The sequence below is a fragment of the Neoarius graeffei genome, chromosome 19 (genome assembly GCF_027579695.1).
Source record: "Neoarius graeffei isolate fNeoGra1 chromosome 19, fNeoGra1.pri, whole genome shotgun sequence".
In the NCBI taxonomy this organism is placed as follows: domain Eukaryota; kingdom Metazoa; phylum Chordata; class Actinopteri; order Siluriformes; family Ariidae; genus Neoarius; species Neoarius graeffei.
The window spans coordinates 48,331,525-48,343,807 of record NC_083587.1 but is presented as its reverse complement, the minus strand read 5'-3'; the positions used below and the strand labels follow the sequence as shown (position 1 = coordinate 48,343,807).

The 12,283-nt window shown below is 37.8% G+C and overlaps 1 protein-coding gene across 1 annotated transcript in view; it reads left to right on the top strand.

Annotated features, from left to right (window-relative positions):
* LOC132867620 (zinc finger protein 804B) overlaps window positions 1–12,283 on the top strand; it is a 281,423-nt gene that overhangs the window by 101,204 nt on the left and 167,936 nt on the right. The window lies entirely within an intron of this gene.

The following is a 12,283-nucleotide window of genomic DNA, read 5'->3' as shown; positions in this document are numbered from 1 at the left end:
CCCTCTCATTACAGCTTTAACCGTGTCCCATAGTATGGTAGAATCCACTGGGCTGTTCAAGTTGTCCTCCACGCAGCGTTTAATTTCTTTCTTCACCTCCTCCTGTGTTTTTCGGTTATTCAGCATACCCACATTTAATCTCCATAATGTATTTTTATTTCTCCTAGATAGTTGGATATTGAGGTACAGTGGTGCTTGAAAGTTTGTGAACCCTTTAGAATTTTCTATATTTCTGAATAAATATGACCTAAAACATCATCAGATTTTCACACAAGTCCTAAAAGTAGATAAAGAGAACCCAGTTAAACAAATGAGACAAAAATATTATACTTGGTCATTTATTTATTGAGGAAAATGATCCAATATTACATATCTGTGAGTGGCAAAAGTATGTGAACCTTTGCTTTCAGTATCTGGTGTGCCCCCCTTGTGCAGCAATAACTGCAACTAAACGTTTCCGGTAACTGTTGATCAGTCCTGCACACCGGCTTGGAGGAATTTTAGTCCATTCCTCCGTATAGAACAGCTTCAATTCTGGGATGTTGGTGGGTTTCCTCACATGAACTGCTCACTTCAGGTCCTTCCACAACATTTCCATTGGATTAAGGTCAGGACTTTGACTTGGCCATTCCAAAACATTAACTTTATTCTTCTTTAACCATTCTTTGGTAGAATGACTTGTGTGCTTAGGGTTGTTGTCTTGCTGCATGACCCACCTTCTCTTGAGATTCAGTTCGTGGACAGATGTCCTGACATTTTCCTTTAGAATTCGCTGGTATAATTCAGAATTCATTGTTCCACCAATGATGGCAAGCCGTCCTGGCCCAGATGCAGCAAAACAGACCTGAACCTTGATAATACCACCACCATGTTTCACAGATAGGATAAGGTTCTTATGCTGGAATGCAGTGTTTTCCTTTCTCCAAACATAACGCTTCTCATTTCAACCAAAAAGTTCTATTTTGGTCTCATCCATCCACAAAACATTTTTCCAATAGCCATCTGGCTTGTCCACGTGATCTTTAGCAAACTGCAGACGAGCAGCAATGCTCTTTTTGGAGAGCAGTGGCTTTCTCCTTGCAACCCTGCCATTGCACACCATCGTTGTCCAGTGTTCTCCTGATGGTGGACTCATGAACATTAAAATCAGCCAATGTGAGAGAGGCCTTCAGTTGCTTAGAAGTTACCCTGGGGTCCTTTGTGACCTCGCCGACTATGACACGCTTTGCTCTTGGAGTGATCTTTGTTGGTCGACCTCTCCTGGAGAGGGTAACAGTGGTTTTGAATTTCTTCCATTTGTACACAATCTGTATGACTGTGGATTGGTGAAGTCCAAACTCTTTAGAGATGGTTTTGTAACCTTTTCCAGCCTGATGAGCATCAACAACGCTTTTTCTGAGGTCCTCAGACATCTCCTTTGTTCGTGCCATGATACACTTCCACAAACATGTGTTGTGAAGATCAGTCTTTGATAGATCCCTGTTCTTTAAATAAAACAGGGTGCCCACTCACACCTGATTGTCATCCCATTGATTGAAAACACCTGACTCTAATTTCACCTTCAAATTAACTGCTAATCCTAGAGGTTCACATACTTTTGCCACTCACAGATATGTAATATTGGATCATTTTCCTCAATAAATAAATGACCAAGTATAATATTTTTGTCTCATTTGTTTAACTGGGTTCTCTTTATCTACTTTTAGGACTTGTGTGAAAATCTGATGATGTTTTAGGTCATATTTATTCAGAAATATAGAAAATTCTCAAAGGTTCACAAACTTTCAAGCACCACTGTAGATAATACTGTGATCGGACAAGTCAGTTACCCCTATTTTACATTCCTGTACTCTATATCTGTCTATTGTGTTCATAAAAAAATAGTCTATTCTGGAGTACATTGAGTGTGGGGCAGAGTAATGTGTGTAATCCCTCTCTAATGGATGGAGTTCTCTCCGGACATCGAACATCCCCAATTCAGCTAGAGAGGTGCTGACAAGTTTCGATAGATGAGCCTTGGCTCTCTTGTTATTTGTTGTGTCCAGTTTAGCATTCAAAATCATGTTGAAATCCCCCGCACATATTAGAATTACTTCATTTTCCTGGGCTATGATCTCAAACAATAATTTCAAAAATGTTTGATCAGAGTTAGGTGGCACATAGACATTGACCAAAGTAACTAGATTATTATCCAGTTTCCCTTTTACTGTTACATATCTCCCCTCTTTGTCGTTTATTTCTCTGATGACTTCAAAACTGACAGAGTTGGAAATTAATGTGGCGATTCCTCTCTTTGGACCTTTCTTAAATGAGCTAAAAAAGCATTTTTAAATCCAAATTTCCTCAATTTTTCGTGTTCTTGCTGAGTTAGATGTGTTTCTTGTAAATATATCACTTGGGATTTTTCTTTCCTCAGTTTTGCCATTACTTTTCCTCTTTTAATTGTATTGTTTAAGCCATTCACATTTAAGGACGCTATTCTCACGTTGTTACACTGCATCACTTATAAGAATAAAGACAAAGGAAAACATTGATAGCCCCACTAACAATGCCAAAATGTTGGCATGGAACAAACAGAGCAAATATAACAGATGAACTTCCAAACAATTGAGGATCTCTCCATCCTCACACAGTCTGATCCCGTTGGTGGATCTAGGGAAAACCCTCTTAAGTAAAGAGGGGCCTAACTATGGCCCTGTCCACACGGCAACGGATTCAGGTGAATCCGATAAAATTTTTTATCGTTTCGGCCTGGCGTCCACACGGCACCGGCGTTTTGGGTGCCCAAAAACGATATTTTTTGAGAACGGTTTCCAGAGTGGAAAAATCTGGCAATGGCACCGTTGCGAAGTCGTCTGGATGAGTTCCAACTTACCCCTGTCACATTACAGTCGGTATGATTTCTAGCTGTGGTTATTCGAGTTATCAGGGTTTTTTTTTTACACTTGACTATCAGAGCTCTGATGCCACGCAGCCTACCATGCCATGTCCAAACCAGAAGTCCTTGAAACATATTTTCATGTAAATATATAAAAAAGACAACAGATATTTTTTTTTTATCTACTACAGCTCAGATTGCAGGAAAAGTGGTTTGTAAGGCCTTATTTTTCCAAATTTTCCTGGGGCGTATCCCTCCCCGTTGGCTTCGGGCACCTTTGGCGCCCTCGCATACCTTTATCTTGTTTTCTGCTTTTTTTGATGACCACCCACTCTCATCCCTGTTGGCTTATACTGAAAAGTATATCTCATCTCATCTCATCATCTCATCATCTCTAGCCGCTTTATCCTTCTACAGGGTTGCAGGCAAGCTGGAGCCTATCCCAGCTGACTACGGGCGAAAGGCGGGGTACACCCTGGACAAGTCGCCAGGTCATCACAGGGCTAACACAGACACAGACAACCATTCACACTCACATTCACACCTACGGTCAATTTAGAGTCACCAGTTAACCTAACCTGCATGTCTTTGGACTGTGGGGGAAACCGGAGCACCCGGAGGAAACCCACGCGGACACGGGGAGAACATGCAAACTCCACACAGAAAGGCCCTCGCCGGCCCCGGGGCTCGAACCCAGGACCTTCTTGCTGTGAGGCGACAGCGCTAACCACTACACCACCGTGCCGCCCCCTGAAAAGTATATAGAAAAGTCTAAGTATATTAAGCTTATACTTAAACTTTTGATCAAGATATACTTAACAAAAGTGTAATAAAATATTAAAATATTTGTGCCTTATGTTTAAGTGTACTTGCCCTGTAGTTGTGCTTATCCTTTTGACAGTAGCCTATAAAATACTTCTTTTTTACACATATTGGCTTCTTTGTGATATATGGTAGCATGTTTTAAATCCCATCTTTTAAACCTACATTTTTACCTTTATAACTTCATTGTAACTTAAGGTACAAAACACTTAAGTTGTCTACTGGTAGTGTGCATGAAGTAAGGGTTAGGGCTAGAAAACTAATAGTATACCTAGAAGGGTAATTGCAGTATACTCCAAAACTAAAAAGTGGACTAGATGTATATAACCACTAACTAATAGTATATTCCCAATATGCTATATAGTATACTTTATAAACTAAAAAGTGGACTAGAAGTGTGTAATGAGTAAACCAATAGTATATTGCCAGTATATTACAAAGTATACGTTAGTAAACTAAAAAGTGGACTAGAAGTATAAAACAAGTAAATTCATAGTATACAGTGGTGCTTGAAAGTTTGTAAACCCTTTAGAATTTTCTATATTTCTGCATAAATATGACCTAAAACATCATCATCAACATCATCAGATTTTTACCCAAGTCCTAAAAGTAGATAAAGAGAACCCAGTTAAACAAATGAGACAAAAAATATTATACTTGGTCGTTTATTTATTGAGGAAAATGATCCAATATTACATATCTGTGAGTGGCAAAAGTATGTGACCCTTTGCTTTCAGTATCTGGTGTGACCCCCTTGTGCAGCAATAACTGCAACTAAACATTTCCGGTAACTGTTGATCAGTCCTGCACACTGGCATGGAGGAATTTTAGCCCATTCCTCCGTACAGAACAGCTGTACGGGGCAAACCGGAGCACCCGGAGGAAACCCACACGGACACGGGGAGAACATGCAAACTCCGCACAGAAAGGCCCTCACCGGCTACAGGGCTCGAACCCGGACCTTCTTGCTGTGAGGCGACAGCGCTAACCACTACACCACCGTGCCACCCATCAGTATACTTGGTACACAAAAGTATACTGTACTTCAGGAAATATACTTTAACTTTACTTAATAAAATGAACTTGAAGTATACTTCTTTTTGATAAGGGTTTAGTCTTTACACTATACTTGTGAAACAAAATGTGCTCATTAGTACTAAATAATGCTTCTGAGACAATTCATGAACAAGTGCTTTCTTACTATTTTGAAAATAGATCTAGTTCACAGCACTGTATTTTGAACAAAACACAGTAAACATATTTGGTAACCAAAATACTCCTAGCCCTGATGCTGCTCACAGCTTGGTGATGCTTGCAAGAAATGAGGTGAGTATAATTGAGAACATGTATATATGCTATATTTACTGTATGGACATGGCATCAGAAAACAATTTTATTTATTATCATACATAGGGCCAAATTACTCAATTCTGATTGGTCAATCAAGGGGGGCTTTTTTCCTTAACACGGGGCCGTATTTCTGAAATGCTATTGGCTAGTTCGTTGCTTGGTTACGGTTACAAAAATTAGCAAATTTTGTCAACAAAATGGCTGACTCTGCTGACTCAGCAATGCCGCGTTTTGCTATATTTGACGAAGAAATGATAAACCAATTGAAAGCTGCAAGCGAAAATGAAAATACCAAAAAAAGTATGAATTTTTGGCTTTCCATGTTTAAGAAATGGGCCACAGAAAGACAAATAAACGACTCTCTAGTGGCATATGAATGCTGTGAGTCAGACAAGGTGCTATCGCAGTTTTATGCAGAAGTGAGAAAAGAAAATGGGGAAAACTACGAAACAGACTCTCTTAAAATAATGCAGGCAGCATTGGATCGGCATCTGAGACAAGAGAAATATCCAGGATCAATCCTGAAAGATGTTACTTTTCAAGAATCACGAAAGTCCTCGAGGGAAAAGCGAGAGATTTGTGAAAACAAGGAATGCTTTAGAAACTGATTCAAACGTGCAAGAGAGTCTTGCACCCTGATTGGTTCAGAAAACGTGAATGACAAATGTTGTGAACTTGAATGGCTTCCGAAGTATGAATTTGGCCCTATATATTATAAACAAGTAATCGTATGGTTCCTCGTAAAATTAAGGATCAATTTCACTTGTGATTTCAAAGTTTTTAAATTGCCTGAGTCGCGAAATCACTCGTGAAATTAATCCTTAATTTTACTCAGCCCCATATGATTACTTATATTCAGCAGTAGCCACATGTACCCATAGGGTACCTATTTTTTGTTTTTAATCTCTCAACACTGTTTAAAACCTCACTCACTCTATCTAACTTCAGAAATTGAAAATTATGGGAGAAATTGCTTGTAGCAGGTGCTCAAGAACTAGCATTTCACTATTTTTTTCAGTATACTCAATAACTAGCATTCCACAGAAAATGCATCTTCAGATAGAACACTATCAAAGAGAAAGCTTCTGAGAACAACCTATTATGATTGTTTTAAAATCTTTTTTTTAAACTTCTGTGCACAGGTATGGTTTAATTATAGCACATCTCCTTTCCACTAGCTGGCAAGCAAATCCAAAACTTTTTCTGAACAAAAGTTATTATAGAGGCACTTTGAGATAAAAATCTTTGCTGTGAGTGGCTTATCCAGAATGGAATATTTCAGCCAACAGAAGAAACATGATTATGGTTGGGCTAACTGCATTTTTAAAATGCAACTAAATTGTCCTGACTGATTATTGGGGATAAATCTCGAGTGCAGTGTGCTCTTTGTGAGAATAATAGAAACTGCTTGACTTTCCTGCTGAGAATCTGAAACTGTGCACTTCCTCTAAGTGAAACACTTCATAAGAAATTCTCAGATGTTTTAATGTCAAATGTTTTGCCGTTATGCTCTTATGGACAGTGACAACATATCCCTGAGAAATGTGAAATGAGTGCTTGAATATTCCATTCTGAGTGGTCAGAAGGTTGATTCATTTTCTCTAACAGAAGTTCTGATGATAGTTGTGGCTCCAAGGCAGAGGACTTTTTGGGGTTTCTTGGTAACATAACAATATGAACACGAATGTTTTACTGGGAAATACACCACTCATATTTTTCATACGTGCTACATCCAGGAGATATAGAACCAAAACCTTGACATAAATCTCTATATGTCACTCGTGAGGAAATTAATGAATTGTTTTGAGAAATTTGGGTATTTTTTGTTTGTAAATGTGTGTATATAATAAAATGAAAATCATATGGTGGCTTGAAGATATGAAACTTATATTTTCATGCTGAAAAACTCACATTTTTTAATCTGAAATACATCACAGATCTGAGTGACATATTAAAATAATATTGGCTGGCTTTTTTCGTGGTATATCAGATATATTCCATTCAGCTAGCATGATATTGAACGAGTCGAAGATCAGTTCAAACGAGTCAAAGACGAGTTCAATATCATGCTTGCTGAATGGAATATATCTGATATACCACGAAAAAAACCCCAGCCTATTATTATTATTATTATTATTATTATTATTATTATTATTATACACATTCAATGGAACAATTATAGATTTTACAAAAAGTTAAGAACAGGGTAACTTACCAATATCCAATGTGTTCACTAGCGCGGAAGTTTTATATGTAATACATATCTTACGGCATTTTCTGTGCAGCAGAAAACTTTCTCATTGGATATTTGCATCAGCTCCATGTTGTCTTGACAACCATGAAATATCATAAACCATATTCAATGCTCATTCTCCATTCGGTAGAGTGACATAATACATGTAGGATAAGCGATATGCTAACAATATTGCATGCTATCAAATCAAACCAGATGAATGAAACCTGCTAGAAGGGAATAGAATACATGTTTTTATTCCATGGAAAAAGTGTCCTGTATGTATAATAATTCTTGATATTTCACTCTGATGACGTTACTCCCAGTGTTTTTCCGCTGACTAGATGTGCGTTGTCAAAATGGCAAACTGGTTCAAAGTTAAAATTCTTTTGATTCACTTGCATTTTGTGTGTGTGTGTGTGTGTGTGTGTCCATATAATATAAAGAACATTACATGGTGACACGAAGATATGAAGTTTATCTTCTCGTGTTGAAAATATTTTTACTCATTTGCTTCACTCAATCATGAATATGTTCACCACTCGAAGATAAACTTCATATCTTCGTGCAACCGGGTAATATCCTCTATGTATTTTTCTGTCTTGATAACTATAGAAAGAAAAAAGAAAATGTGGAGTTGTTCTTGTTTACAGCTGCTATAAGTGATAAAAGGAACATTGTAAAAAAATGATTTGTTGTTTTAATTTAAAAAAGTTAGTAATTGGGCTACCTTAAAAATTTGAATTCATTGCAAGTCATATAGTGAGTTAAATTGATTGCTTCATTGTGCTAAGGTAATATGAGTTTCAATGGTTACTACATTTAAGTTAAAACAACAAAACATTTTTTCAGTGAACTAACTTCTTTTACTGACATTCCAGAACATTAAGTATAACTATATAAAAGCGAATTTAAAAAAGTGTCATTATTTAATTAATAAAATTAATAAAATTGTGCTGTTATTGAAAAATCATACCCTGCTATGTTTTATTCCTAATATTTCTTAAGAAGAATCATAGAATCATTGAATCACAGAACTGAATCACTTTAGTTTATTTCATTGAATCAAATTGCTCATAATTTAACAATTGCTTCTGAACTGAATTGTAAGCCAGTGACTCATGAGTCATATGAAATTGCATCAGGCCAAAGATTTATCCCCATACTTGTGCATACACAATCAGTGCTGAAAAATAGGCAATCACATTGCCTATTTTTCAGTTATTTGATTTCTTGATTTAATCTGCTTTTAATTAAGTGTTGAGATTAATAATTTAAATGGCCAGCTATGGATACAAAAACAAAGCATGTTTTCTAAAATCCCAGCAAGGTTACAGAGCCTCTGTTCCTCCTCTTCTTCTTCTTCTTTTTTATATTGACAATGGAGATTGTAATTTATAGGCATGCTACGCTGTCTGGATGCTGTTTATTATTCAGGACTCAGGTTCAGAACTGGTGATAAATACTCCACTGCTCCTTGTGTTTTATATAGAAAAGGTGCCCGACATTCCCTCAGTGTTACCAATACCACTGGTATCAAGTCATTTGTCATACCTTTCCCTCCATATATCATCAAGCTTACATCTTTAAGTCTATATAACATCAGAACAATGTAGACTCTTGTACTGACCTGGAAAACATGATCTTTAGATACATTGTTCTGCACATGTTGTCAGCTTTAAAGTCAATTCAAATGATAAGTTCATCTTGCGATATGGCATTATTAATATTGCATAATGACTCTGTCCTCAATATATTCATTCTATCTTTATAGTGAGTATCTTCGCCAGGGTTAGGGTGTATCTGGAGCCTATCCTGGGAAAACTGGATACACGCTGGATGAGACACCAGTCCATAACAGATCATCACACACATATGACCAACCACAAATTAGAGTAGCCAATCTACCTACTGGGATGGGTTTCAGAAATGGGAGGAACTGAAAGAAAACCCACGGGGAGAATATATTAAACTCCAAAAAGATAGCAGAGGATAAAACTAGAGGTGTGCATCAGCAGCAGGATCTTGTAGGACCCACACAGATCACAGGACAAAGAAACAAGACCGTCAATGACAGCTTAGCTCACTCTGGCCCTGTCTAGTCCAGAAGGAACGATCTAAAGTGGGCCACCTTGCACAATTAATGCTGCAGGCTATATACACTATATACAAGCTATATATAGAAGCTATATATACTCTATGAATACCTACCTATTTACCAGAAAGAACCCAAAATGGCGAGGAATTGACCAAGAAGAAGAAGTGATTTTTGTTGAACTGCTCATTAAAGCTTAATTAGTCCATAACTTCATTAATAGTTGTAATTAAGCAAATCTGGGTAGAAGCTACTGTATATGCACCCAAGGTACCCCTACCTTCATGCCAGAAATAATCAAAATCGGTGAAGAATTGAGGGAGAAGAAGCAATTTGTGTGGAAACTGGTTGTTAGGGCTTAATTACTCCATATCTTCATTATTAATTGCAATTATGCAAATTTGGGTAGAAGCTATATGCAGCCCAGGCAGACCAACCTTCCTGCCAAAAAGAATAAAAATCAGTGAAGAATTAAGGGAGAATAAGTGATTTTCATGAAACGTGGATGATCCCAGACAGACGACAGACAACACATAATGGCATAATCTCATCGGCCTGTTGGCTGGATGAGCTAATAAATGTGAAATTTTATATGGTGCTTGTGAGACACTACATAATGCATTTACTGTATTCATTCATGTTCAGTAACTGCCTTGTTCTGGTCATGGTGGTGTAAATGAATAATTTGTTAGCGGTCATCAAAAAATATTACAAATTGCAAGCAAGTGTAAATCATAATAACTGGGCACAGTATCTGTGGGAGATGAAGAAGGGATTGGTCAGAATTCTTTTGGAAACAGGCAGGAATGAGATTTTAAAAAAACAAAACAAACAAAAAAAAAACAGTCCCATGCACATGCACTCCCATGCACATATCAATCAAAATCAAATATTATTTTATTGCCAGTAAAAAGTACTCAAGTAAGGATAAATAATCTATCCATCCATTATCCATAACCATTTATCCTGTGGAGGGTCACAGACAAGCTGGAGCCTATCCCAGCTGACTATGGGCGAGAGGTGGGGTACACCCTGGACAAGTCACCAGGTCATCGTAAGGCTGACACATGGAGACAAACAACAATTCACACTCACACCTATGGTCCATTTAGAGCCACCACTGAACCTAACCTGCATGTCTTTGGACTGTGGGGGAAACCGGAGCACTCGGAGGAAACCCACACAGACATGGGGAGAACATGCAAACTCCACAAAGAAAGGCCCCCGTTGGCTGCTGGGCTTGAACCCAGAACCATCTTGCTGTGAAGTGACAGTGCTAATCACTACATCACCATGGCGCCCAAGAATAAATAAGTCAAGTGAAAAAAAACAACAACTTAGGTTCTTACTTTGCAAATTGTGGAAAGCCATGGCCTAATGGTTAGAGACCAAAAGGTCACCGGTTTGATTCGCTGGACCAGCAGGAATGGCTGAAGTGCCTTTGAGCAAGGTACCTATCCCCCAGGTTGCTCTGGGTCTATGGTACATCACTCTGGATAAGAGTGTCTGCTAAATGCCTTTAATGTAATGTACATGTCTATAGTTGACACAACTAATCCAAAAATATTCTCTATCTAACAAATGCATTTTTGGACAATTGTGTGAAATAACATAAGTGAGTTATGTTGACATGAACACCATGTGCAGTATATGAAGAAAAGTAACATCAGCTGACTGGCTACTGTAACCAAATACTGTTAGTGTTTCAGTACCTTGCAAGGTTCATTAGCTAGCTAGCTAGCTCATGTTGATTCATGCATGTTTTTATCTTCAAAGTTAGCAATCTAGCATAGTTGCCCCTTACACATTATCTTGATTATTACCTATAGACTGTATCAGATCTTCAATATATTTAAGGCTAACCCCATACTAATATGGGGATAACTGGGTCGATTTTGGGTTGATTCGCCCCTTCTGATAATCACAGGGTCATTCCAGATTCAAGGCTGGTCAGAACCATCCATCGGCCCAAATAATCCTGTGGTGTGAGGGGTTTACAGACATAATCTTAAGGTCACAGAATGGATCAGAGCCTCCCTGATTTTGAAGTGAAATCTTGTAGTGTGAAAAGAATAGCGATGGAATATGGAGCAGAAACCTGCAATAGCCAATTGAGAGCAAGCTGATGGGGAAGTGCCAGTAACTGGATTCTGTGTACTTGTGTAGAACATTTCCATACCAGTGGAAGGTTGGAGAATATAAAAATGACTACATTGATCTACTAATGATCATAGATTTCACAATTCCCTCCATCTATGTACAAATAACAACAATGTTGGCTTGGAGACCAGAGTGTATCAAGATTGAGACAAGACCAAGAGTTTGAGGGGTTGAGACCAAGTTAAGATCATGAGACCAAGTCAGGGTGAGACAGAGTCAAGATCAGGACCAGACCAGTGTGTGTGAAGAAGGGTGGGGAGGGGTGACAAGCATTAACTGTAACAAAAATTTTAAATTAGCAATGAGTCACGTTATTAATTGCATTTGAAGCAGGAAGCTGCACTGTAAAAAATGATTTGTTGTTTTAACTTAAAAAAGTTAGTGCAAGGGTTGCCTTAAGGGCTGCCTTAAAATTTTGAGTTCACTGAAATTAATATAGTAAGTTCACAACAATTTAACTTACTATGTGAATTCCAGTGAACTCAAAATTTTAAGGCAGCCCTTGCACTAACTTTTTTAAGTTAAAACAACAAATATTTTTTACAGTGTGTACATCCAATCACAGCAATGGTGTTAACAAATAAATCAGACAATATGGAGGCAATTTAGTGATATCCCCACAGTTGTGGTTTTGATCGGTCTTGAAATATAATCCCAAGTCTTCTTTGTCTGAGACCAAGACAAGACAGAGCAAAAATGCATTCCGTTCTAAAACCAGACTGAAACCTTCAAAAAGACCAATCTC